At 31.2% G+C, this 26,577-nt stretch overlaps 2 protein-coding genes across 10 annotated transcripts in view; one reads left to right on the top strand and one right to left on the bottom strand.

Moving 5' to 3' along the window:
* The window catches only part of LOC129740585 (cation-independent mannose-6-phosphate receptor), a 431,652-nt gene that overhangs the window by 122,309 nt on the left and 282,766 nt on the right, over nt 1-26,577 (top strand). The window lies entirely within an intron of this gene.
* LOC129740582 (protein toll-like) overlaps nt 1-26,577 on the bottom strand; it is a 196,206-nt gene that overhangs the window by 71,631 nt on the left and 97,998 nt on the right. For all 3 annotated transcript variants that reach the window (XM_055732277.1, XM_055732279.1, XM_055732278.1), the window contains one exon: nt 3,065-3,127. The gene's annotated coding sequence lies outside the window, so the exon portion shown is untranslated. The remainder of the gene's footprint in view (nt 1-3,064; nt 3,128-26,577) is intronic.

Genomic DNA, 26,577 nt, shown 5'->3' with positions numbered 1-26,577 from the left:
AAAAATTGAAGAAAAAACAAAAAAAAAATTGAAGAAAAAACAAAAAAAAATGGAGAAAAAACAAAAAAAAATTGAAGTTAAAACAAAAAAAAATTGAAGAAAAAACAAAAATAAAAATTGAAGAAAAAACAAAAAAAAAATTGAAGTAAAAACAAAAAAAATATTGAAGAAAAAACAAAAAAAAAATTGAAGAAAAAACAAAAAAAAATTGAAGAAAAAACAAAAAAAAATTTAAGAAAAAAACAAAAAAAATGAAGAAAAAACAAAAAAAGTTGAAGAAAAAACAAAAAAAAATTGAAGAAAAAACAAAAAAAATTGAAGAAAATACAAAAAAATTGAAGAAAATTCAAAAAAAAATTGAAGAAAAAATAAATAAATTGAAGAAAAAATTAAAAAAAAAAATTGAAGAAAAAATAAAAAAAAATTGAAGAAAAAATTAAAAAATTGAAGAAAAAATAAAAAAAAATTGAAGAAAAAAAAATTGAAGAAAAAATAAAAAAATTGAAAAAAAATTTAAAAAAAATTGATGTAAAAATAAAAAAAAAATGATGAAAAAATAAAAAAAAAATGATGAAAAAAAAAGTAATGAAAATATGAAAAAAATGATGAAAAAATACAAAAAATTATGAAAAAATAAAAAAATTGATGAAAAAATAAAAAAAATTGAAGAAAAAATAAAAAAAAATCGAAAAAAAAAATTTAAGAAAAAATAAAAAAATTTAAGAAAAAATAAAAAAAATGGAAAAAAATAGAAAAAAATGAAGAAAAAATAAAAAAATTGAAGAAAAATTGAAGAAAAAAACTAAAAAAAAATAAGAAAAAATAAAACAAATAAAGAAAAAATAAAAAAATTTAAGAAAAAATAAAAAAAATTAAGACAAAATAATAAAAAGTTAAGAAAAAAAATACTGAAAAATAAAAAAAAATTAAGAAAAAATAGGATAAAAAATAAAAAAAATATAAAAAATGAAGAAAAAATTAAGTAAAAATAAACAAAAAAAAAGAAGAAAAAAATTAAGAAAAAATAATGAAAAATAAAGAAAAATTAAACAACATTGAAGAAAAATAAAAAAAATAAGAAAAACATAACAAAAAAGATGAAGAAAAATAAGTTAGAGAATAAAAAATTAAAGAAAAAAATAAACAAAAAATAAAAATAAATTAGAAAAAGTACCAAAAATAATTATTTATTCAAAAATATCAAATAAGGGAAAAGTAAAATAAAAACCAAAAAGTAAAATTAAAATTAAAATAGGAAAAAAAAGATAAAATTGAAAAAAGGAAAAAAAAACAATTTAAAGAGAAAAAGGGAAAGTAAAAGAATCAAATAAATATAATGAATTAGAAAGATGAATCAATTAAAAAGTTTAGAGAAATCTGTAAAATGAAAAAAATAAAAAATCATAAAAAAATGTTAAAACGAACCTTAAAACAATTTAAAAAAAATGGAAAACTGGAAAAATTTAGAAAACCTGATAAAAAATTAAAAAAAAATACATAGAATACATGAAAATGCATAATAGAATCTACTAAAATAAAGAAAAATTAAAAAAGTTGTAAACAACTGTCAAAAATAAATTAAATACACCAAAATGAAGAACATGTAAATTAAAAGGACAAAAATTAAGAATTATTTTTGAAAATACTATAAAAATACAAAAAATAAGGAATATGATAAATAGAATTACATAAAAATAATAAATTCACGTATTTTTAATTTCAAAAATAGAATGATTAATAAAAAATAAGATTTTTATGAAATTCAAATTGGAACTTGAATTAAATAAAATCAATCAATCATGCCCAAATTAAGTTTTCGATAATTCAATTATTTTGTGATAATTTGAGTTCTAGATTTCATAATTGATTAACTCGGATTCCTACTCTTAAAAACCTTCTGTTTGTAATACAAGTTTCAATGCTTGGATTGAAAATGAACAAAATAAAAACATGAATATTTTTAAATAAATTTGAGGGGACAGATCTTTAATTTTGATTAACCTTTTTAAAAGTTTATAAAAACTCAAAAATCAAAAAAAAATTTTTTTAACGATTCCTTGTTTGTTGCAGCAAATAAGGTTGCCGGTATTCAGTTGCACTTTTCTTTTCCATTCTAACCAAAAACCAACTCCCGGAAGGGACCGGATGTTTAAGCAGCTAATGGTGCTAACGTCGCGTCGTCTTTGTCGTCGCTGACGGTGCCGGAAAGATGCTACATTTATTTTATTTTATTTCCTCACCAGAGAGGCACAGGAAAGAAAATGAGAAAAAAAAAACAGAAAAAATACCAACACGAGTTAAAACCAAACAAACCTTAACCTCAGCTTGCTGTTTTGCCTCGTCGTAAACCGCAATGGAAGTAAGTTGGTCCCCGAAAAGTGAGCATCCCGCCCGATGATTGAACATCCGCGAGAAGCGAAAAATCTCAAACATTACATCCCGTATGTATATAAAAGTTAATCATTTAAGGGAAATCTTGAGAGAGAAAAACAAAAAAGGGCACCGTCTTCTGAACTTTTGATTCAAGCGTGGGAGTGCGTATGGGTGCTAGAATGACTGCATTTTAATTTTGTTTAAAAAAGTTTTAATTTACAAAAACGAAATTGGCAACACTGTTAATTTTTTTTTTTTGAAAATTTCAAATTTAATTTTTTTAAATAATTCTCTCACAGAACGTCAACTTTCGGCGTTTGAAAAAAATGCTCAATAACATTCATTCATTAGTTTAAAAAAACTCAAAAATGTTTAACAATGTTGTCAGAATTTTTTTTTAAATACATAGAATGTGAATCAAAGTCAGTCTGTGAAAAATTTGGTATAAATGTACCGGTACTTCACCGGATGGAGCTCAGACAAAAAAAAACCTTCCAAATTCCTTCGTTCCGTGGAGGATTTGTTTGATTTTGGCTGTATCATTTCCGATGCTGATTTATTTGATTTGTTTGGTTTTAACGAGATCGTTTTGCTGATGTGGGTGTGGGTGGGATGTGAAAATCCTAATCGATGAAAAAGCCAACAGGTGTTTTAATTTTCTTAAATTTAACAATAAAAAAAGCTAACTTACCATAAAAAATTTCAAGCAGCCATGAACATTGTTAACAGCTTGTCCGATGGTGGGATTCAGAACCTGAAAAAAAAGAAAAAGGAAAGAATAAATAAAACGGAATCGTTAATGGAAATCGCTCAATTAATGAGAAGGAAAAAATACATAAATTTCTCGTTGTTGAATGGTGAATCAATTTCCAACCATCGATAAATGGAGACAGAAGAAAAAAGGGGGAGCGGGACCTGATTTATTCCTGCGCTCAACCGAGGAGTGCCATCTGTTGTTTGGTTTCGAAATCAGCAAGAATTATTGCATTTTCCACCAAAGAAAAGCAGGTTAATCACTTTAACGTTTGATGGGTTCTCGTTTTCAGATTTGTTTGCGAAAAGCTCCGCAAATTTCATCAAAACGTTTGCAATTTTTTACCTAAATAGATTTTATACAGCAAACTAGCTGTTTAAAAGCTTCTTGATCAGAGTGGACTTTCAAAATTAACGGAACTTGTTCCAACGATATGTCTATTGTTTATCTTTTCTGTAGCAAAAACTAATCCAAACGGAAGAAATCACCCGAGGCGAAAAAGAACCACAATAAACGCATATTATGCAGCCAAACCTCCACTTGCTTTACGACTAACTCATTAACAAATCTAGTGGAGGTATTTTTCCCCTGTCTGGTACTATTCCACTTAATCAATCTCCCCCATTTCAGAGCCCTTAAGCTAGGAGCCCTTCGAAACAAAAAGTTGGATGCATTCCGAACGCCAGAAGCAAAATGAACCGTAAAAAGGTACTCCGGTGCGGTTATTATTATTTAGTTTATGGACTTTTATCTGACTTTGATTCAAGAGGGCGCCCCCTCATCATCGTCAAACTCCACTTGACTTGACTGATGGATGGGTGTTTTCGTGTTTAATTCGGTCTTTTTTTGTGATTTTGTTTTGTCATTAGTTTTACTTTTTAGATGGAAACGTATAGGAAATGCAATGCGAGTTGTGCAACCCCGATTACCACCGATTGTTGGTGATGAAACCCCTCAATATTGAAAAAGAAATTAATGGGCCGGTTTTCGGTTTCACGGGAAATCAATCTTCGAATCGCTCTACATTTTAAAAATAAATGATGGCGACCATTGACGGAGTCGTTGAGAAAGCAATTGGAGTTTCGAAAAGGTTTTATTCGTCAAAAGTTTGAAAAGAGATGATTGTTTTGACTGAGGTTCACAAAATAAAGAAGATTGAAAAAAATAAATAAATAAAAAACAAATAAGGATGCAATGTTAGTTCAAATAAGAAATTAAAAATGTGAAAAGTTAAATCACAAATAAAAAAACAAGCTGACAATCTTTAAGTAAGCAATTGGAGTTTCGATAAAGCTTTTTTTTAACAAAAATTTGAAATAGAGCTGATTGTTTTGACTGAGGTTCACTAAAAAAGAAGATTAAATAAAAATAAATAAATAAAAAAAACAATTAAGGATGCAATGTTATTTCAAATAAGAAATTAAAAATGTCAAAAGTAAAATCACAAATAAAAAAACAAGAGTAATAAATAAGCAACGAAACAAAAAAAGAAGCAATAAAAAATGAGAAGCGAAAATAAATAAAAGAAACATTTCAAACGAGAATTGAAAATTAAGATATAAGAAACGAAACATCAAAAATAAGAAGTGAAAAATGAGAAACAGGATATGAAAATCGATATTTAGGAGAGAAAACAGAAATGAGAAGAGAGAAATGAGAAGAGAGAAATGAGAAGAGAGAAATGAGAAAAGAGATATGAGAAAAGAGATATGAGAATTGAAAGACTGAAAATGAGCAATAAAAAATTAGAATAATGAATAAATAAAAGAAAAACGAAGCAAGCAACAAGAAATGAGGAATGAGAAATGAGAAACGAGAAATAAGATATAAAAAATTAGCAATGAAAAATGAGAAATGAGAAATGAAAACTGAGAAATGAGAAATAAAAACTTGAAATGAGAAATGAGAAATAAGAAAGGAGAAATTGTTATTTAGAAATGAGAAATGAAAAATAAAAAATGAGAAATGAGAAATGAGGAAAAAGAAATGAGAAATGAGAAATGTGAAATGTGAAATGAGAAATGAGAAATGAGAAATGAGAAATGAGAAATCTGAAAAGAAATATGAGAAATATGAGAAATGAAAAATTATAATTTAGAAATGAAGAATGAGAAATGAAATGAAAAAAATAGAAATGAGAAAAGAATAATGAGAAATGAGAAACGAGAAATGAGAAAAGAGAAATGGAAAATGAGATATGAGAAATGAGAAACGAAAAATGAAAATGGAGAACTGAGGAAAGAAAAATTAGATAATATGACAAATAAGAAATGAGAAATAAGAAATAAGAAATGAGAACTGAGAAATGAGAAAAGAAAGCAGAAATGAGAAATGAGAATTGAAAAATTAGAAATCAAAAATGAGAAATTAGAAGGGAAATCAGAAATGAAAAATGAGAAGTAAGGAATGAGTAATGAAAAATGATAAGTGAGAAAAGAGAAAAAATAAATGAGAAAAGAGAATTAAAAAATGAAAAATTAGAAATAAAAATGAGAAATTAGAAACAAGAATTGAGAAATGAGAAAATAGAAATGAGGAATTGGAAATGAGTAATGAGAAACGAAAAATGAAATATGAGATATGAGAAATGAGGAACAAAAAATGAGAAATGAGAATTGAGAAATGAAAAATGAGATTCGATACACTAGAAATGAGGAATGAGAAATGTGAAATGTGAAATAAAAAATAAGAAATAAGAAATGAAAATGAGAAATGAGAAATTGAGAAACATAAAATTAGAGATTAAAAATGAGAAATGAGAAATAAGAAATGATAAATGAGAAGAGAGAAATGAGGAATAAGAAATGAGAAATAAAAAATCAGAAATAGGAAATGAGAAATGAGAAATTGGGTATATGAAATGAGAAACGATTATTTAGAAATGAGAAATGAAAAATGAAAATTGAAATATGAGAAATAAGGAATTAGAAATGAGATATGAGAAACGAGACATAAGAAATGAGAAATGAGAAATAAGAAGATAAATCAGAAATGAGAAATGAAAAATGGGGAATGAGAAATAAGAAATGAGAAATGAGAAATTGGGTATATGAAATGAGAAACGAGTAATAAGAAATGAGAAATGAAAAATGAGAATTTAAAAATGAGAAATAAGGAATGAGAAATGAGAAATGATATATGAGAAATGAGAAATGAGAAATGAAAAATGAGAACGGTGAAATGAGAAGATAAATCAGAAAAGAGAAATGAAAAATGGGGAATGAGAAATGAAAAATGAGAAATGAGAAATCAGAAATGAAAAATGAAAATTGAGATTTTGGAACTGAGAAATGAGAAACGAGATTCGAGAAATGAAAAATGAGATATGAGAAACGAGAAACGAAAAATGGGAAATGAGAAATGAGAACTGAAAAATAAGAAATGAAAAATTAGATATGAGAAATGAATAATTAGATATGAGAAATGAAAAATTAGATATGAGAAATGAATAATTAGATATGAGAAATGAGAAGAGAAATCAGAAGTGAAAATTCAAAAATGAGAATTGAGAAAGGAGAAATAAGGAATGAAAATAGAGAAATGAGAAATTTAAATTGAGAAATGAGAAATGGGAAATGGGAAATAAGAAATGAGAAATGAAAATCGGAATTGACAAATGAGATAGGAGAAAAGAGAAATGAGAGATGGAAAAAAAAATGGAAAATAGGAAATGAGAACTGTTGGGAATAGTAAGAAGTAAAAGGAAAAGAGAACAGAAAAAATACAATGATAAAAAGAATTTATAAAAAGATTGATGTTGATGATTTTTTTTTATCTATTTGATTTAGAATCTGAAATATGAATCTAAATTCTTAGTGTTAGATTTGAAAACCTAGATTCAGCTAATATGAATCAAAATGAATCGAAATGAACTTCATTGAATCAAATTGTATTAAAATTTATCGAATGTATCTAAACAAGTCCAACTGAATCAAAATTTACAAAGACAAAAATTTTATCAAGACAAATCGTTACACATTCAGAACACATTTTTTCCCGAAAACGAGATCTAATTAAGTGTTTTTCTCCCTCTGATTTTCAGGTATGTAATGAAGTCTTCCCAGTTTCCCTTCCGAAACCGAATCATGTGAAACGAGAGGTGAGTTTTCACACATCTTTCTCCAGACACATAAGCAGGTGCATCCGAGTAATCGGGAAACATCTTCCCCGGCGCAATTTGCGGGAAAACACTCATTTGAATTGAAATTTTCTTCTTCAGGGGATGTAGGTTGTTGTACGAATTTCCGGAAGGAATCTTGTATGAAGGCTTCGACACGGAACCTGGAAAAACATTGCTATTTCCCCGAAATTGTGTCACCAGTAATTCGTGCTTTCGTGCTCGAATAAATTTTCGGAATCCCGCCCTCGGAATGAATATGAAAATTTACCCACAACAACAAAAATTGAGGAAAAACGGTGTGGGAGGAAGTCTTACTCAGTCAACATTTTAAGGGGGTTGCAATTTTGTAGGTTACATTTTTTTCGAATTTTGCTGAGCACGTGTGCTTAGAGAAAGTTTTTCGATTCTCGACAATGACGAACTTGAGGAATGTTATCATTCGTTCCAAGCAGGATATTAATGTTTCTTTTAGATGGAGATGGAATGGATGAAGAATTTTTTTTCAATCTTTTTTTTTGTATTTGATGTTGTCGAGAAAGAACAACATACGACACGTGTCATTTTGTGTCTTTTTTTTTGCTGTCGATTCACGTCAAATTCAATCGAAATCGAACATGGGGAGCATTTTTAAAGATGTGATGTTAAGAAGATTGAGTTATATTCCTACGATTAAGAGTTGAAAGTCAAGGATTAAGAGTCGAGCTCGAGCATCAAGAATACAGATTTTGGAATCAAAACTAATAGTCGAGAGTAGAGCGCCGAAAGTCGAGAGTCAAATTTCGAGGGTCAGGTTTCAAGAGTCAAGAGTGAAGATGCAAGAGTCTAAAGTTGAAAGTCGAGAGTCTTAATTCGAGACTCGAAAGTCGAGAGTCGAGAGTGGAGTCGAGATTAAAGTGTCGATAGTTTAGAGTTGAATTTCAAAAGTCGAGATCCGAGAGTCGAAGTCGAGAGTCAATAATTAAGAGTCGAGCATCGAGAGTGCAGAGTCGAGAGTTACGAGTCAAGAGTTGAAAGTCGACAGCTGTTAGTTGCAAGTCGACGGCCATTGAGAGTCGTAAGTCAAGAGTCAAGAGTTAGGTTTGAGAGTCTAAACTTAAACGCCTCACGAGTCAAGAGTCGAGAGTTTAGAGCTGTGAGTCGAGAGTCGATAGTCGAGAGTCGAAAGTCAAGAGTCAAGAATCTAGAGTTAAGAGTTGATTGTCCATAGTCGAGAATTGAGAGTCGAGATTCGAAAGCCTTAATTCGAGATTCGAGAGTCAGTCCTGAGTCGAGAGTTTAGAGTCGAAAGTTAAGAGTCGAGATTCAAGAGTTTAGTGTTTAGAGTCTAGATTCAAGTGTCGAGAATCGACAGTCTAGAGCCAGGGATCAAGAGTCAAGATTCGAGAGTCTACATTCAAGATTCAAGAATCAAGAGTCTAGAGTCTAGAGTCAAAAGACAAGAGTCGAGTCAGCAGTCTAGAGCCAGAAGTCTAGAGTTGAGAGTTAAAAGTCGAGAGTTGAAAGTCGAGAGTCGAAATGCGAGACTCAAAAGTTTTAAGTCAAGATTCGAGAGTCGAGAGTAGAATCGAGAGTCGAGATTAAAGTGTCGATAATTAAGAGTCAAGAAATGAGAGTCAAGTTTCAAAGGTCGAGAGTGGAGATCCGAGAGTCAAAGTCTAGAGTCAATAATTAAGAGTCGGGCATCGGGAGTGAAGTGCCGAGAGTTACGAGTCAAGAGATGGGAGTTGAAAGTCGACAGTTGTTAATTGCAAGTTCCATTCCAAGGCCATTGAGAGTCGTAAGTCAAGAGTCAAGAGTTAGGTTCGAGAGTCTAAACTTAAATGACTCTAGAGAGTTTATAGTTATGAGTCGAGAGTCGATAGTCGAGAGTCGAAAGTCAAGAGTCAAGATTCTAGAGTTATGAGTTGAATGTCGATAGTCGAGAGTTGAATGACGAGATTCAAAAGCCTAAAATCGAGATTCGAGAGTCAGTCCTGAGTCGAGAGTTTAGAGTCTCAAGTCGAGAGTCGAGATTCAAGAGTTTAGAGTTTAGAGGCAAGCGTTTATAATCGACAGTCTAGAGCCAGGGGTCTAGAGTCAGGAATCGAGAGTCTACATTCATGATTCAAGAATCAAAAGTCTAGAGCCTAGAGTAAAAAGACAAGAGTCGAGAGTCAGCAGTCTAGAGCCAGAAATCTAGAATTGAGAGTTAAAAGTTGAAAGTTGAAAGTCGAGAGTCGAAATTCGAAACTCGAAAGTCGAATGTCAAGATTCGAGACTCGAAAGTCGAATAACAAGATTCGAGAGTCGAGAGTGGAGATTCAAGTGTCGATAGCCTAGAGTCGAAAAATGAGAGTCGAGTTTCAAAAGTCGAGAGTCGAGATCAGAGAGTCAAAGTCTAGAGTCGACAATTAAGAGTCGACCATCGAGAGTGAACAGTCGAGAGTTACGAGTCAAGAGATGGGAATTGAAAGTCGACAGATGTTAATTGTAAGTCGAGGGTCATTGAGAGTCGTGAGTCAAGAGTGAAGAATTAGGTTCGAGAGTCTAAACTTAAATGACTCTAGAGTCAAGAGTCTACACTCGCGAGTTAAAAGTCGACAGTCGACAGTCGAGAGTCAAAATCGAGAGTCAATAATTTAGAGTTGAGCATCAAGAGTGAAGAGTCGAGAGTTACGAGTCATGAGTCGAAATGAGTCATGAATATCGACAGCTATTAATTGTGAGTCGAGGGTCATTAAGAGTCGAGAGTCAAGACTCGAGAGTTAAGAGTCGAGAGTTTAGAGTTGAGAGTCGAAGTCGAGAGTCAAGAATCAAGAGTCAAGAGTCCAGAATTTAGAGTTGAGAATCGAGAGTCTAGAGGCAAGAGTCGAAAGTGTAGAGTGTAGAGTGTTGAGTCTAGATTTAAGAGTTCAGAGTCGATATTCAAAAGTCAAGAGTTGAGAGTCGAGTGTCGTATGTCAAAAATCAATATTCTAGAGTCGAATGTCCAGAGTCGAGAGTTTGGAATCGTAAGTCATAAGTCAAGAGTTGAGCGTCCAGAGTCAAGATTCAAGAATTTAGAGTTTAAAGTCTAGAGTCAAGAGACGAGCGTCGAGAGTCGGTAGTCTAGAGCCAGGGGTCTAGAGCAAAGAGTTTAGAGTCGAGAGTCAAAAATCTGAAGTGAAGAGCCGAGAGTCGATAGTCGAAAAGCTGGAGTGAAGAGTCGAGAGTCGATAGTCGAAAGTCGAAAGTTGAGAGTCGAGAGTCAGAAGTCTAGAATCGAAATTCGAGAGTCTGGAGTTAAGAGACGAGAGTCTGGAGTCAATATTCGAAAATTTGTAGTCTAGAGTCAAAAAACAAGAGTCGAGAGTCCGTAGTGTAGAGCTATGGGTCTAGAGTTAAGATTCGAGGGTTGAGAATCGACAGTCAAGAGTCTAGAGTCGGAAGTCGTGAAAAGTGAGTCAAGAGTCGAGTGTTGAGAAAAGATAAAAGAGAGTCGAGAGTCAAGGGTCGAGGGTCGAGAGTCAAGAGTAAATAGTCGAGAGTCAGAAGTCCAGAGTTCAGATGAGTGTTGAAAATTGAAAGTCGAGAAACGAGAATCGAAAGTCGAGAGTCAACAATTGAGAGTCAAGATTCAAGAGTCGAGAGTCGAAATTCGAGTATCGATAGTCGAAAGTGAAGAGTCGACATTCAAGAGTCGAGAATCGATAGTTAAGTCAAGATTCTAGGGTCCATAGTCGGAGTCGAGACTCGAGAGAGGGTATAATGTCGAAACTCAAATGTCTGGAGTCAAGAGTCGAGAGAACTTTGAATACTTGGCAATATTTCAACAACTTTAACAAATTTTCAATCAAACTCGGAAAAAGTTTATAAAAATGTAAAAATGTAACAATGCGAAAATTTAACAACGTAAAAATTAAAAAATGTAACAGTGTAAAAATAAAAAAATTACATGTAAAAATGTGAAAATGTAAAAATGTCTAAATGTAAAACTGGCTAAATGTAAAAAGTTAAAAATGTACAATTGTAAAAATGTAAAATGTAAAAATGTAAACGTAAAAATTAAAAAATGTAACAGTGTAAAAATAAAAAAATTAAATGTAAAAATGTGAAAATGTCTAAATGTAAAACTGGCTAAATGTAAAAAGTTAAAAATGTACAATTGTAAAAATGTAAAATGTAAAAATGTAAACGTAAAAATTAAAAAATGTAACAGTGTAAAAATAAAAAAAATTAAATGTAAAAATGTGAAAATGTAAAAATGTCTAAATGTAAAACTGGCTAAATGTAAAAAGTTAAAAATGTACAATTGTAAAAATGTAAACGTAGAAATGTAAAAATGTAACAATGTAAAAATGTAAAAATGTAATAATGTTAAAATGTAAAAATGTAAAAATACCAAATATGTATAAATGTAAAAATTTAAAAATGTCAAAATGTAAAACTGTAAAAATGGCAAAATGTAAAAATGTAAAAATGTACTACTGTAAAAAGGTAAAAATGTAAAAATGTAAAAATGTTAAAATGTAAGAATGTAAAAATCTTAAAATGTTAAAATTTAAAAATGGAAAAATGTAAAAATTTTAAAATGTAAAAAATTTAAAAATATAAAAATGTGAAAATGCGAAAATGTAAAAATGTAAAAGTGTAAAAGTGTAAAAATGTAAAAATGTTAAAAACGTAAAAATGCAAAAATGTAATAAAGTAAAATTGAAAAAATGTCAAAATGTTAAAATGTGAAAATGTAAAAATGCAAAAATGTAATAAAGTAAAAATATAAGAATGAAAAAATGTAAAAAAGCGTTACGTTAAAATTCAAATGGAGTATAGAGTTGAGAATACTGTGAATACTGAGATAAATATCAACTACTTTGACAAATTTTCAAACAACTTCGGAAAATGTCCCGTTGTCTTTCATTTGAACATTCAAGAAACCCGCACCATTGTTGTTAGTTTTCCAACGGAAAACCACTGAATGGTGGAAACTGTTCAAAGAGAGCAAAAAAAAAAAAATACTCATAATTCTTTTATCCATCACCAGATCAAAGAGCCATCATTTAGCCGGTGCCGGTTGATGCTATGAAAGTGTATTTACTGCTGCTTCTGCTACTTTTGTGAGAACATTTGCCCTGTCCGTTACACTTTTCTTTTCTCGCGTCAAGTCGCGATGACCGAGACCAACTTCGCGGGATGGCAAAAACAAAAACAAAAAATAAAAACCAACGGGTCCCTGTCATTTTCTCCCGTTTTGTTGTGTTGTTGTGCTCTCGGCCCCGATGGGAAATGAAAAACCGAAACTGAATTATTCCCGGAACGGAACGAAGCGACCTGGGTGGGTGGGACTGAAAGCTGAACCGAATGGATGGAGCTCTTTGTGGAGCAGTTTTCATTGAGTGATGAGCGCTTTTTATGTTTCGCTGATTGGATTAAAATATCATTCAAAGTCTCCTGTTTGCGAAGATTAATTTTTGCAAAACCCCTTTTGAAACGAATTTTAATGGCATTTTCAACGCTTTCATCGAGCGAGAACATTCAGAAAATCATAATTATAATTCAAAAAGTAAAATCAAATTTGAAAACCCATAGTTTATAATCGAAATGAAAGACGAAATAGGATATTTGGGAATTGCGCGTCAAGAGTCGATAGTTAAGATTCGGGAGTCGAGAATTGGAAGTCAAAAATTGTAAGTCGACAATTGAAAGTCGAAAACTAACAATCAGAAACTGCAACTCGAGAATAACAAGTGAAGAGTCGAAAATTGAAAATCGTGAATTCAGATTGAAAGCTGAGAGTCGAAAATAAAGTCAAGAATTAGGAGTAAAAATTTGAGATTCGATTATTGAGAGACTAGAATTGTAAGTCGAAATTGAGAGTCAGAGTTTGGAAGCCGAGAATTTAGAGTCGAGGGTTGAAAGTTGAGAGTTGAAAATTGAGAGTCGAGAGCTAAGAGTCAATTAGGAAAAGAAATTTGGACTTCAAATCTTTTAGTAAACAAAGAACTATGAAGATGTTAAAACATAAATGAAAAATTATGTAATTTTAACTGTAAAATTGTGTAGATACAACTGTAAAAAGTGTAGATACAGCTGTAAAATAACTGTAAAAAACTGAAACTGAAAAAGTTGTAAAACTGTTAAATTGTAAAAATGTTAACATGTCAAATTGTTAAAAGGTAAAAATGTAAAAGTGAAAAATGTAAAAATGAAAAATGTAAAAATAAAAAACGTTCAAATGTAAAAATGTAAAAATGAGAAAATGTAAAAATGTAAAAATGTAAAAATGTAAAAATATTAAAATGTGAAAATGTAAAAATGTTAAAATGTAGAAATGTAAAAATGTAAAAATGTAAAAACGAAAAAAATGTAGAAATGTTAAAATGTATAAACGTAAATATGTAAATATGTAAACATGTAAAAATGTAAAAATGTTAGTATGTAAATATATTAATATGTAAAAATGTAAAAATGTGAAAATGTAAAAATGTTAAAACGTTAAAATGAGAAAATGTAAAAATGTAAAAATCTAAAAATGTAATTATGTAAAAATGTAAAAATGTAAAAATGCAAAAATGTAAAAATTTTAATATGTAAAAATGTAAAAATGTAATTATGTAATAAAGTAAAAATGTAAAAATGCAAAAATGTAAAAATGTAAAAGTTTTAATATGTAAAAATGTATAAATGTCAAAATGCCGAAATGTCAAAATGTCAAAATGTGAAAATGTCAAAATTGAAAAATTTCAAATTATGAAAATGTCAAAATTGAAAAATTTCAAAATGTCACAATTTAAAATTGAAAAAATGTAAAAATGTTAAAATGCAAAAAAAAATGTAAAATATGTACAAAAAGTAAAAATGTTACAATGTAAAAGTGTAAAAATGTAAAAATGTAAAAATGCAAAAATGTAAAAATGTAAAAATGTAAAAATGTAAAAATGTAAAAATGTGAAAATGTAAAAATGTAAAAATGTAAAAATGTTAAAATGTAGAAATGTAGAAATGTAAAAATGTAAAAATGTAAAAACGGAAAAAATGTAGAAATGTTAAAATGTATAAACGTAAATATGTAAATATGTAAACATGTAAAAATATAAAAATGTGAAAATGTAAAAATGTTAATATGTAAATATATTAATATGTAAAAATGTAAAAATGTGAAAATGTAAAAATGTTAAAACGTTAAAATGAGAAAATGTAAAAATGTAAAAATCTAAAAATGTAATTATGTAAAAATGTAAAAATGTAAAAATGCAAAAATGTAAAAATTTTAATATGTAAAAATGTAATTATGTAATAAAGTAAAAATGTAAAAATGTAAAAATGCAAAAATGTAAAAATGTAAAAGTTTTAATATGTAAAAATGTATAAATGTCAAAATGCCGAAATGTCAAAATGTCAAAATGTGAAAATGTCAAAATTGAAAAATTTCAAATTATGAAAATGTCAAAATTGAAAAATTTCAAAATGTCACAATTTAAAATTGAAAAAATGTAAAAATGTTAAAGTGCAAAAATGTAAAAATGCAAAAAAAAATGTAAAATATGTACAAAAAGTAAAAATGTTACAATGTAAAAGTGTAAAAATGTAAAAATGTAAAAATGTAAAAATGTAAAAATGTAAAAATGTAAAAATGTAAAAATGTAAAAATGTAAAAATGTAAAAATGTAAAAATGTAAAAATGTAAAAATGTAAAAATGTAAAAATGTAAAAATGTAAAAATGTAAAAATGTAAAAATGTAAAAATGTAAAAATGTAAAAATGTAAAAATGTAAAAATGTAAAAATGTAAAAATGTGAAAATGTAAAAATGTAAAAATGTAAAAATGTAAAAATGAAAAATGTAAAAATGTAAAAATATAAAAATGTAATAATGTAAAAATGTAAACATGTAAAAATGTAAAAATGTAAACATGTGAAAATGTAAAAATTTTAAAATTTCAAATGTAAAAATGTAAAAATGTAAAAATGTAAAAGTGTAAAAATTTTAAAAATGTAAAAATGTAAAAATGTAAAAATGTAAAAATTTAAATATGTGAAAATGTAAAAATGTAAAAATGTAAACATGTAAAGATGTCAAAATGTCAAAATTTAAAAATATAAAAATGTAAAAATGTTAAATTGTAAAAATGTAACAATGTAAAAAAGTAGAAATGTAAAAATGTAAAAATGTGAAAATGTAAAGACGTATAAATGTTATATTGTAAAAATGTAAAAATTTAAAATTGTAAAAATGTTAAAATGTTATTGTGTTAAAATGTAAAAATGTATAAATGTAAAAATGTAAACATGTAAAAATGTAAAAATGTAAAAATGTAAAAATGTAAAAATGTTGAAAAGTCAAATTGTCAAAATGTTAAGATGAAAAGTTTAAATTGCAGAAATTAAAAAATGAAAAATGCTGAAAGTGTTCAAATGTAAAAATATTAAAATTTCAAAGCAGAATCAGCAGCCGATACTCAAACGTCAAAAGTTGAACGACACGAATTAGGATCAAATGACTATAGCCAAGAAGTTTTCCAATCTTGTCTCTATATTGTCGCTCTTAAAAAAATCTAATTACAGTAAATCGAATACAAACTGCTCTGTATAGATAATTGAAACAAGCTCGTTTTAAACGCTTAGTCGTTCTTATTGCTCTTAAGCAGGAAGAGCGAGGGGAAAACGGCAACAACAAGAAAATTGTGTTACAATGCTAATAACGGGAATCGCTTCACGCTCTGTAGGGAGTTTGTTGTTGTGTAGTAAAGCAGCTTGTATTTATGGTCAGCCAAACTGGAACCTAGAGGGGTGTGGGTGGAGGCGGAGAAACGGAGCTGACCATATTGGCTAAGCGAACGGTTTGAGCTGCTGGACTCTTGTGTAGTGCTCGTTAGATTGGTTCAAATTCTTAGCTCGGAATGTCTGGAACGGTGATTGAGCAATTGTAAGAATATTTTCTCGTAAATAGAGCTTGGTTTAAGAGGGTAAAGTCATTTTTGAGCCAGTTTATAGCCCTATGATTGTTTGTAGAGTATCCTGTATCAGATGCAATTCAGATTATCTCAAAAAACGTTTTACGCCATTTCTGGAATGTATTTTTTCCTATTCGAGAACTTTTCTGAGGGACGGATCGTTTCACTGGGGATATTTTTCTCAGAATAGGACTAGAACGGCTGATTGGTCTCCAAACCGCAAAGTTCTGCTGGCTATGCAATGCAGAGGTATTCGATGTGGTTCAACAAAAGTGTCCATCGGAATCGTTTCATCCGTAAATGTCCCTTGGTTCAATCAACCGATGCACTTGCATCTCCCCACATGCTTCTTTCCGTTTGGTGCATCGGTAGAAGAGGAAATTAAATTTTATATCATCCCAACATTTTCCTTGGCAGACAAGCAAGCGTCAGTTGCATCAGTTGCCATTTACATCGTCCATTGGATGCCGGACTTGACAATTCAAAAGGGAAGAAACCGGCATCCGATTGGAAGATGATTCTCCTCGCTCGCTCGGTCGATCGTAATCGTTGACCACTTTATCTACCGAATCGGAAAATCTTCTCGATTGAGCATCTTTCCCTAAACGACCAAGCCGCAGCACTTAAATAGATCTTGTAAATTAACCTCAATTCTTCGGAAGCACCGGTCCGGTTCGGCTGTGCTGTGGACAATAATGCAGCTCCTACACCACCGATTAGGTACCCGGCAACCCATAAACTTCGAAACGGCGCTTTGTCGTGTTCCGTTCGTTCGCAGAAAACGAATCCGGGCAACGGAAATCAATGTCGTCTCTCTCCCTGAAGCTAACGAAACCAACGAAAATAATACCGTCAACTGTGAGGCGAACCATCAATCCAACTCCAACCGGGTCCGGTAATTTGTGGTTCCGTGGAAATATGCCGTTTACCAAACGAAAATGGCAAAAAGCAGCACCATCCACATCTCAAAGACATCGCGCGCCGGTCCGAGGCGAGAAAATAAATTTTCCATTTTCCCTTCGAGGGAACCCCCCTTCTACAATATTTACTACTGCTAGCTCCCGGAAAGCAGCGTGTAAAATTCAGAGTACGACTTCATCGAATTTCGGACCAAAAACCAAAACAGAGGCACAGAGAAAAAATGAACTCGTAAACGAATATAATTGGTCGCCCCATTTTGGATGGGTTCCTCGAAACGACGAACAACGATCGGGAGTACGAAACCATTGTTTGACACGCACTCGCCGATACCGATTAGCCCGGCATTGTTTCGTTTTTTCTTATCGGACTTCGATTGAACGCCTTATCTATCTCTAAAGAACGAACGAGCGCCGACGAACGGCTTCGTGCGTGAATTGATCCCGATGAGGCTAATAAATCGTTCGGTGGCACGCGAAGAAATTCGTAATTCCGACCAGTGAATTTTGCAACCTTTCACTTTTTCCTTTCCAAGTGATAAGGCAGAAACACAATACAGCGTCGAACGTCGCGTCGCGTCAGCTGTCAACGCCGTCGTCAAGTACTAAAACGCTGGGCCTTATTCTGCGAGGCGAATGAAGTGACTCGAAGTCACATTAGTCGTAGTCACGTGACTATAGTCACGGTATTCCGAGAGGCGACTCACTTTAGGTGACTGGTTCATTGCCTCGGGGGCTTGATGTTCATTTGGTCGTTTCAAAAGAATGAACCAGTTTCTTCGGGTTCATCATGCGAACTGTCAAAACATGTTAGGAACGTTTAAAGAAGGTAGGGTAATATTTAATTTCTTGGATGACGTCACATTCACAATGCATTGGAAAATTAATACTGATAATTCAGGATAATTCGAGAAAATCGGTGTTGAAGTTTCGTAGCATATTTTTAAATCTTGTATTAAAATTATCGATCTGTCATCGATGTGTCATTAAGTATGCATGAAGATGAAATTTATGTGTTCGTTATGAGCATCAGGTTAGTTGGTCGAGTAAAAATGCACATGCGACCTTTTGCATTTTTGGCGCAAAGGTCGTTTTGCAATTCGTTAATTGCCTATAACTTTATTCCATCTGAAATTAACTTCTTAACCCTTTTTATGGTAGCACAGATTATTCACAACTTTGCTCGCATTTGAACTGGGCGTTTTGGATCAACACCATTTTCTCACCGAAAGAGTAGAGGTCTTAGTTAAGAATCGTTGCACAAAATTTGAATAGAATCGATTCACTAGTTTTTGTTCGGCAGATCAAAAGCTACACAAAATTCACAATTTTTGGAATTCAAATCAAGTCGTAATTTGATGTTCAAAAACTTGATCTAACTTTTGCAGATTTTTGGATAAAAAAAAACATGTTGATATTTTTTTATTCCTAAATAAGATTTTTAATCACATCATGAAAAAGTTGTTTTGTTGAGTAAGATTAATAATTGTGTTTGATAATTGAGTAATAACTGCGATACAAATATGCTGCTTGATTAAATTCAGTCTTTATTTGAAACGGCTTATACCTTGAGGATTTAAGGAGCCAAACTCGTTTGGTATGTTTACAATTGTGTGTTTGGGTCTAGATCGTCACTTTTTGAAGAGAACAGGTAAAAAAAAAGGAAATATGAAAATAAAAAGAAATATAAAAGAAGATCAATAGCTTATAGATAAAGGTATATTTCGAACATATAATCCACCGCTATCGCAGCTAGTATATCTCTTACTGGAGTAAAGGGTGGTTTTCCTCGGGCCCGAAGTACACCGAAGTCTTTCAAAAATTTAAAATCTTTTAAAACACATTAAATAGTTATGAGATCTCCATTAAATTTAGGAAAAATTGATCAATTTTATATGTTCTAAGCAGTTTTTCTCTCGCTGATCTGCAATTCACAGTGTTTTTCTTTCGCTTTGGATTTTGTTAAAATTAATTTACAGATCTAGCCCTGATTTGACCAGATTAAAAAAATATATATAATTGACCTGATTTGCCTGGTCCAGAACAAACGAGAAATGTCTTGAAATGCTTAATATATTTATTTTACATAAATTTTTAATTGCCTCCTAATACACATGGAATCGACGGAATGTTGTACCTGAATCTACCAAGTTTACTAGTGTATTGGCAGTTCATTCGAAATCATTTTTGTGCAACGTTGTTCTATAAACAGGTAATGCAGATCGAGCCGATTTTGAGAAAAACTTTGTACAATTTGTTGAGAAATTTCAACACCATAACGTTTCATCCGGTACTCTAAGGCATATTTTTTAATTTTTCCTGCTGATATACGCACTTTTGAACAACAAATAATTGTCTTATATTTCAGTTTTGATTTGGCTAAATTTATGTATTACAAAATGCATCACCTCCTCTCAGTATTTTATTGACTTTTGCTACTGCATTCATTCTTCGCCTACTACCGCATGAACAATCTCTTCAGATTCATTCGTTGAACTGTCATAAATCATAACAACATCTGAAACAAATTTAAAATCAGGATCCAATTCGAATTTTGATAATTTTTATTAATAAGTTCGGGCCTCAGGCAGAAAGAATAACAAGGGAATCCTGCAGCGGAAAAATAAGCAGATAAAATTACAGAGGCAATTTATACACCCGATTGTTTTGCTCCAGCTTATACTTGTTTTATGTACAGGTAGGACTAACAAACGGATCAAAATTACGAAAAATGATTTTCTTTTTTTTATTCAATTCTAGTTTGTGATAATTGTGCTGTGGTGTGGATTTGCGAAATAGAGCAGAGATGGGAAACAGAGATTCCGTTCAATATTTCTTCAATCGGATTCAGAGCATAAGCACCAGCAGAGCCTTCACGAAGGCAGCAAAAATGAAAATTTTACAACTGAGCAGAACGATGGCACAGCAGCGAGAATAAATTACTCCTCAATTATTTAGTGATTTGGTTATTCAGTCTCAAATTGAATGAGTATTTTAAAACCTGAACGGAGTTTCTAGATTGTTTAATCAAATTAAAAAAAAAAAACTAGAAAATTAAAAAAAAAATACATGTACATCAAATTTTTTAACATATCCAATTATATAAAGTTTAAAATACATTAAAATCACAAAGTGCAAAGAACTTAACTCCCGAAGTGCAAAGAACTTAACAGCTATTTCTGAATAATTTCAAGGCGCTTGTTCCAAATATGCAATTAGTTTTCTTCATATTTGATTCTTTGATATATGAATATTTTCGATTTCTCAATTATAATCAAAAAGTGAGTGAAATTAATTTTTAATATCTTAATCGAGAATGATTTTATCTAATTTTGCGGTCACTTCTAGATTAAATTAAAAATATCATGGAATTATCAAACAAATCTCAAATTTAGTTAAAGATTGTTGAAAAAACGGCATTGAATCTATTTTTGAAAAAAATTGAAAATATAATAAGTTTTTTTTTCTCTTACATAAATTATGATTTTCATTTCATTAGATATATGTAAAATAAAGTCATTTTTTCTTAAATCCAAAAACACTCTGCTCGGTTTTTCTTCAAGTCGTCATCGAAATAGGTTACGACTTCAAAAGTCACCTGGCGCCGACTTGAGTCACGCCATTCGCCTCTGAGAATACGGTGACAGTCCATGCGTGTTCATTCGAAGTCACCTAAATTCATCCAAGTCACGGCATTCGCCTGCCAGAATACGGTGACTCTGAAAAACCAAGTCACTTCACGTCATTCGCCTCGCAGAATAAGGCCCGCTGACGCGACGCAACCGAAGATTTTTGCATCACAATGCAACGTCGAAAGACATAGCAACCGAAAGTTTGTTTTGGTTTGCTGCTTTCGCCCCACTTTCTGATTTGTTGTCGCGAAACAACCCCAATTCAATTTCATCAAAGTTTTCGCTGGTTGAAGGACGGCTGCTGCCCCACGGAAGGGAGGCCTTGTGAAATGTATTCAAAATAAGAGATACAGCAGGTAAGGTATTTCAAATAGTGCTGAAATACAGATTTGTTTTTTAAATTACAAATATATGGTTTCTTTTAGGTTTCCATAAAATCGTCCGTCGAATTCAAGCATCTTATGTAGCCGATCAGTTGCGGGAAGGATCTGAATCGATCAAAAGATAGAGCTGTTGCACGAACCGAATAATTTAAGCCAGCCTTGTGTTTAGGTGAGTTAGTGAGGATCAAAACCAACCAACCTCAACGGAAGAGTATGTTTATGAGGCTCCCCAACTCCTCAATTGCACGGTGTTAATTTTACACGAAAAAAGTGGAAGATTGAGAAAAAATGTATAAAAATATGTTGATTAGATTAGTAATAAATGTAACTATTTCATTGAGTGTTTTTAGAAAAACTATCAATCCGAAAATCCATTTGTATACATTTACAACTCCACAACATTATGATTTTTCATCGATGGAAATCTCCGAAAACAAAAATTGATTTTCTCAACGTGTCAAAGCACAATGAAATGTTCATTCTTAATGATAAAATTCGAAAATTTGTTAAATCGAGTAGAAAATATGGGTGATTATAAGAGAATCGAGTTTATTAGTTTCAAACTTTGTATAAAACACAAAGTCGGAATATTTATAACGCTGCTGATTTTAAATTTTTTCAAAAACAGAGCGTCGACGTTGTAGAACGCTGCTGTTTAGAACAAGTTTTGCATTTTAGTACAATGCCTTCATTGACGCGACGCACCATTGTGGTGGCTCAAACGGAAAATGGTATCCCCAAAATGAAATGTCAACGCGACGCTGACGCGACGCGACGTCCGACGCTGTATTGTGTTTCTGCCTATACTCTCCAAGTCATGGAATCTTTTTCGTTTGTGTAGTGGGATTGGAATACGAAATCAATATTAGGTAAGTGAACTGCTGATGTGAAGTTTTGGCCTTTAAAGATGTCAACTCAATAGATGATCTCAAATGTTTTACATGCTCAAGACTACAAGAGGACGTTCCTGAGTTTTTGGCATTAAAGATTTGATCTTTTTTTGAAATTTGGTTGTAAAACGTTTTGGCTTATATTTTTTTTTAAATATCAAAGATTTCTTTTGGTTTTAATTTTGTGATATTCACATAATTTTTTGAACTTCCCGTTCAAAAAACCCAAAAGGGAAATTTGTGTAATTTTCTTCTCGAGAAAAATCTTTCAATTTCACATTAGAGGTAATTTATCCTCTGAATCTTAAAATCAAACACAGAACGAGAATAACTAAATGCATCTGTATTTCATTCAGAATCTCCATCTCAGTCAAAATAAGCTTTTAAATTTTTGACATCCCGAAAAATTGTGAATTTTCTAAATCTGTACTAATTGATGTGTATATATTTTGATATCGCACAAATTGATGGAGTAGTGATTGAAACCGTGTTTAAAAAAAATCGTAGAAATTTCGTACAACGCCGAAAAATGGGAGCTCGTGCATGAGTTTTTTTTCTTTTTCTTCTGAATTTGTTTAGAGAAGACAGGAAAAGTAAAGAGAGAGAAAATAGTAGAGAGATCATAAGGGCGAGAGAGAATAAACGAAGAAAGAATATTCGCGAAAAAATGTTTGTGAGCAGGGCTGCCAACATTTTTTTTTTCAAAATCAGGCTACGTCAAAGTAACAGAAAGTGATTACCTTTTTTTTGGTTCACTTCAGCAATGGTATCTCATGCAGTTCTACTTCTTCGTACTACTCATTTTAATCAAATTCACAAAAGCCAGGAGCTATAGAAGAGAGACTTTAGGAAAAAAAATTAAAGAAGAGGGAATAAAGTAGAGAGAACAACAAAAAGAGAATAACAGTAGACTGTAGAGTGTATTCAGGAAAGAGAATTTATGAAGATCTTGTACGACAGCAAGGATAGAGAAAGGATACAGAAGAATCAGTACAGAGGAGGATATATTCATGAGTTCCAATCTAAGAGAGAGAGAATATACAAGAGAGTAGATAGGAACAGAAAACTATGGAAGCAAGATATCCAAAATCATTAATGATTCTATTTAAAGTCATTATTCCTTTAAAAACTTTTGAAAAAGTGAATGACCCATTGTGGTGTTTTGCAACGAAAGTGGTTGCTTTAATATGGCTTCAAAGAAAAATCATGACGAATTTTGCTACTAAAATTGAATAAAATTTGAAATGTCGGAGAAAATAATTAGAAAATATTATCTAGATGATAAAAAAACCCTTAGTGCTATATCGCAACAGAATTTTGCCTAAACGTTCCCGTAAGAAATTTGTGAAACTAAGACCGGAACAAATTTCAAACTTGTCGCTATCGAAAGACTCATATTTATTCTTTTTAATTTCGAAAAATATAATAATTTGTAACAGTATGAATTTGGGTATATCATTTCTTTATGTATTTATTTTATTGTTTGAATATTTGACGTTTCTGCCGTATTTGAAATAACACCTATTTTTCGTGAAATATTATGAAACTGGTAACGTTTATTGCATTTTTCAAGTAATGTAGAATTAAACACAATAGTTTAATTCCAAAGAACAGCTATTTTTTTAAAATAATAGCGAAAAGAGAGTAGAGAAAAGAGAGTAAAGAAAAGAGAGTAGAGAAAAGAGAGTAGAGAAAAGTAAGTAGAGAAAAGAGAGTAGAGAAAAGAGAGTAGAGAAAAGAGAGTAGAGAAAAGAGAGTAGAGAAAAGAGAGTAGAGAAAAGAGAGTAGAGAAAAGAGAGTAGAGAAAAGAGAGTAGAGAAAAAAAAAGTAAAGAAACGAGAGTAGAGAAAAGAGAGTAGAGAAAAGAGAGTAGAGAAAAGAGAGTAGAGAAAAGTAAGTAGAGAAAAGTAAGTAGAGAAAAGAGAGTAGAGAAAAGAGAGTAGAGAAATGAGAGTAGAGAAAAGAGAGTAGAAAAAAGAGAGAAGAGAAGAGAGAGTAAAGAGAAAAGAGAAACACGTTGTTCTTTTTGAGATTTTTTTAAAGACAAAATCGGCATTCCTGAAAATTTGCCACATTCTATAGGCAAAAATCAATCCGGGGGTCTAGCAAAACTTTTGTTTTTGAATATTTGCGAAAAAAAATTCACCAGCAAATTTTTAAAATTTTCACTAATAAGGCTGGAACAAATATCAAAATCTTCTTTTTTCAGCCCCCCCTCCTCCCTTCAGTTTTTCCGAAAATCCCGAAGGGAGGGAGAATTAATAAAAGTAGGGATTTTTATTGAAAAATTTTATGAATTCTTCAAAAATACGTGCCGTACAAAAATCTAGAGTCAAACTCTAAAAGAGGGATTGTAGCATATTTTCAATTTCAGATTTTTTTTAAGTTTTTTTTTTTCAACCACTGCACAAAGCTAAAAACATTCAATAAACACCAAAACAGTTAGTTCCCAGATTTTTTTTTCTGTACAACACCACCCGAAAAGTACAAATGAATTTTGAGGAATAAATAATGTAAGGATGGGCGAATAAATTTTAACTTTCTTCCCTTCGCAATTATTGATTTTCTGTCAAAATTTTTAAAATGTAGTGAGGTATTATTTATTTTTGAAGGAATTTTCATAAACTTAAACTTGTAAATGGAAAATTTGAAGATTTTAGGAATAAATATCAAAAACTTGATGGTGTTTTTTGTTTGCTCATCCTAAAAAAAAGGAAAAGTTTTGTCTTTACCTCCCACGATTAAGTTTTTCCTGAATAGTGCGTTGGACAGAGGAATGTCTCCTCTGTAATTAAGCAAACTTTCAGAGATGCCGAATTTGTAGGCGACGAACGTGTTAAGTGAGAACGTAAAACGAAACCTCTATAAGTTAGAGAGTCAGAAGACCAAGGAAATAGGAGAAAATCTCGAAGAAATAGTTGTAAAGAGTATGCTTAACAAACTCGCTCGAGAGCACTTCGAATTTGAGGTAATATTCATTTTTAGCGGTACATGTGTGGTGCTTTTCAAATTTTCGATTGAGGAAGACTTACAGATACAGTAAGGTTGCCAGAATTCATTCAGCACGTATTCGGGCCGAACTTTTCCGGGTAATCTTATATAAAAACCTGGCAAAATCGGGCCATTTGATTTCAAAAATGACGACCGAAAATTCGGGCAATATCCGAGCAAATTTGGCCAAATCCCAGAGATTACTGAACAAAAATCAAGAAAAAAAAAATCGAAGAAACAATTTTGTCATCAAAACTTATAGACACACTTTAAATCATATTTTAGGCTTCCAAAAAATCTTTCATGCGATTGTTTTTGCAAAACTTGTTCAAAATATTCGTTGTGGTGTCATAAATAAATAAAAAAAAAATACAAAAGAATTTGATTTTTTTTGTTTGATTTGCCAAGCAAAGTTAATAAATCCGGGCTTTTTTCAATGAAATTCGGGTCGGACAAATTTTGTATTAAATATCCGGGCAAACCCATTTAAAACCGGGCAATCTGGGATTTTAGTCACTGGCATATGAATGGCCGCAATGTCGTTATTCTCTCACGAGGGATTAAGACTCGTATACACCCGATTTGAAGTGTAAAAGGTTTCAGCCAAAGTGTGTATTATCAAATCAGTTTTAACTGACTTATTTGGACGAATGCGTAAAAAGGAATGAAGAATTCGTGCACGGTGCAAAATAAATTTTTGAGTGTATTGACATAGGATCAGACCCAGGTGCTTCTGAAATTCAACTGCAAAGTGCCTTCCCAAGAATATTATTTACGGCAGTACACATGCGATGCTTTTTCCAAACTTTTATGTTTAGTGGATTGAGAAAGATGCCTAGATACAATTAGTGGTATGAATAAGGTTTAGCAATTGCTTCGGCAGCTTTTTCTTAGCTCGAAATCAAGCAAAGCAAAAGGCCAAAGCATTTGCTTAGTTTGGTATGAATAAACATTTGCTTAGCGGATGTGTACTAAAGTCTTAGAACATAGCTTTTGCTTCGAAAAATAGAGCTATCCAACCAGCAGAATCTGAAGTTTTCTAAAGTTAAATGAAAGAAAACGATCAGAAAATTGAAAAGTACGGCTAAAATAGCCATGAAGTCGACGGTGCGGATAGTGGGTGTAAGAACGACCGGAAAGTTTTTGGTTAATGCGTGCTCGTATGTTGATGTTAAAAGAAAAATCAACACATATTCAAATATAGTCAGACAACAAATGGCCTAACTTTAACATTTATCATAGCTCTCCCACACGTATTCGGATCGGGATAATCCGATGTATAAAAAATAGGCAATAGGCGCGCATTTTAATTTAATTTTTTTTCAAATCTTAGGATTATAAAAAAATCATATAAATATGGAAGTCTGAATTATGTTTTAAATTATTACAATTTTCTTCCAACTTCAAGCCGATTGAGACTTCTTCCACTATAGCCGGAATTTTTAATTTGTTTATATACACTTTTGGTTTGTTTAGTTTCATCTTAGACGAATCATTTCATACAACGACAGGAATAGGAAAAAAGCTGGATTATCACTTCAACTTTTCTTTATCCATGTTGAAAATGCCTTTTTGAATTGTATTGAAGCGTAATAATGCTAATTTA

Source organism: Uranotaenia lowii, chromosome 1 (genome assembly GCF_029784155.1).
Source record: "Uranotaenia lowii strain MFRU-FL chromosome 1, ASM2978415v1, whole genome shotgun sequence".
Taxonomy (NCBI): domain Eukaryota; kingdom Metazoa; phylum Arthropoda; class Insecta; order Diptera; family Culicidae; genus Uranotaenia; species Uranotaenia lowii.
Note: the sequence above shows the minus strand (reverse complement) of the source record. Positions and strands in the feature narration are given on the sequence as shown.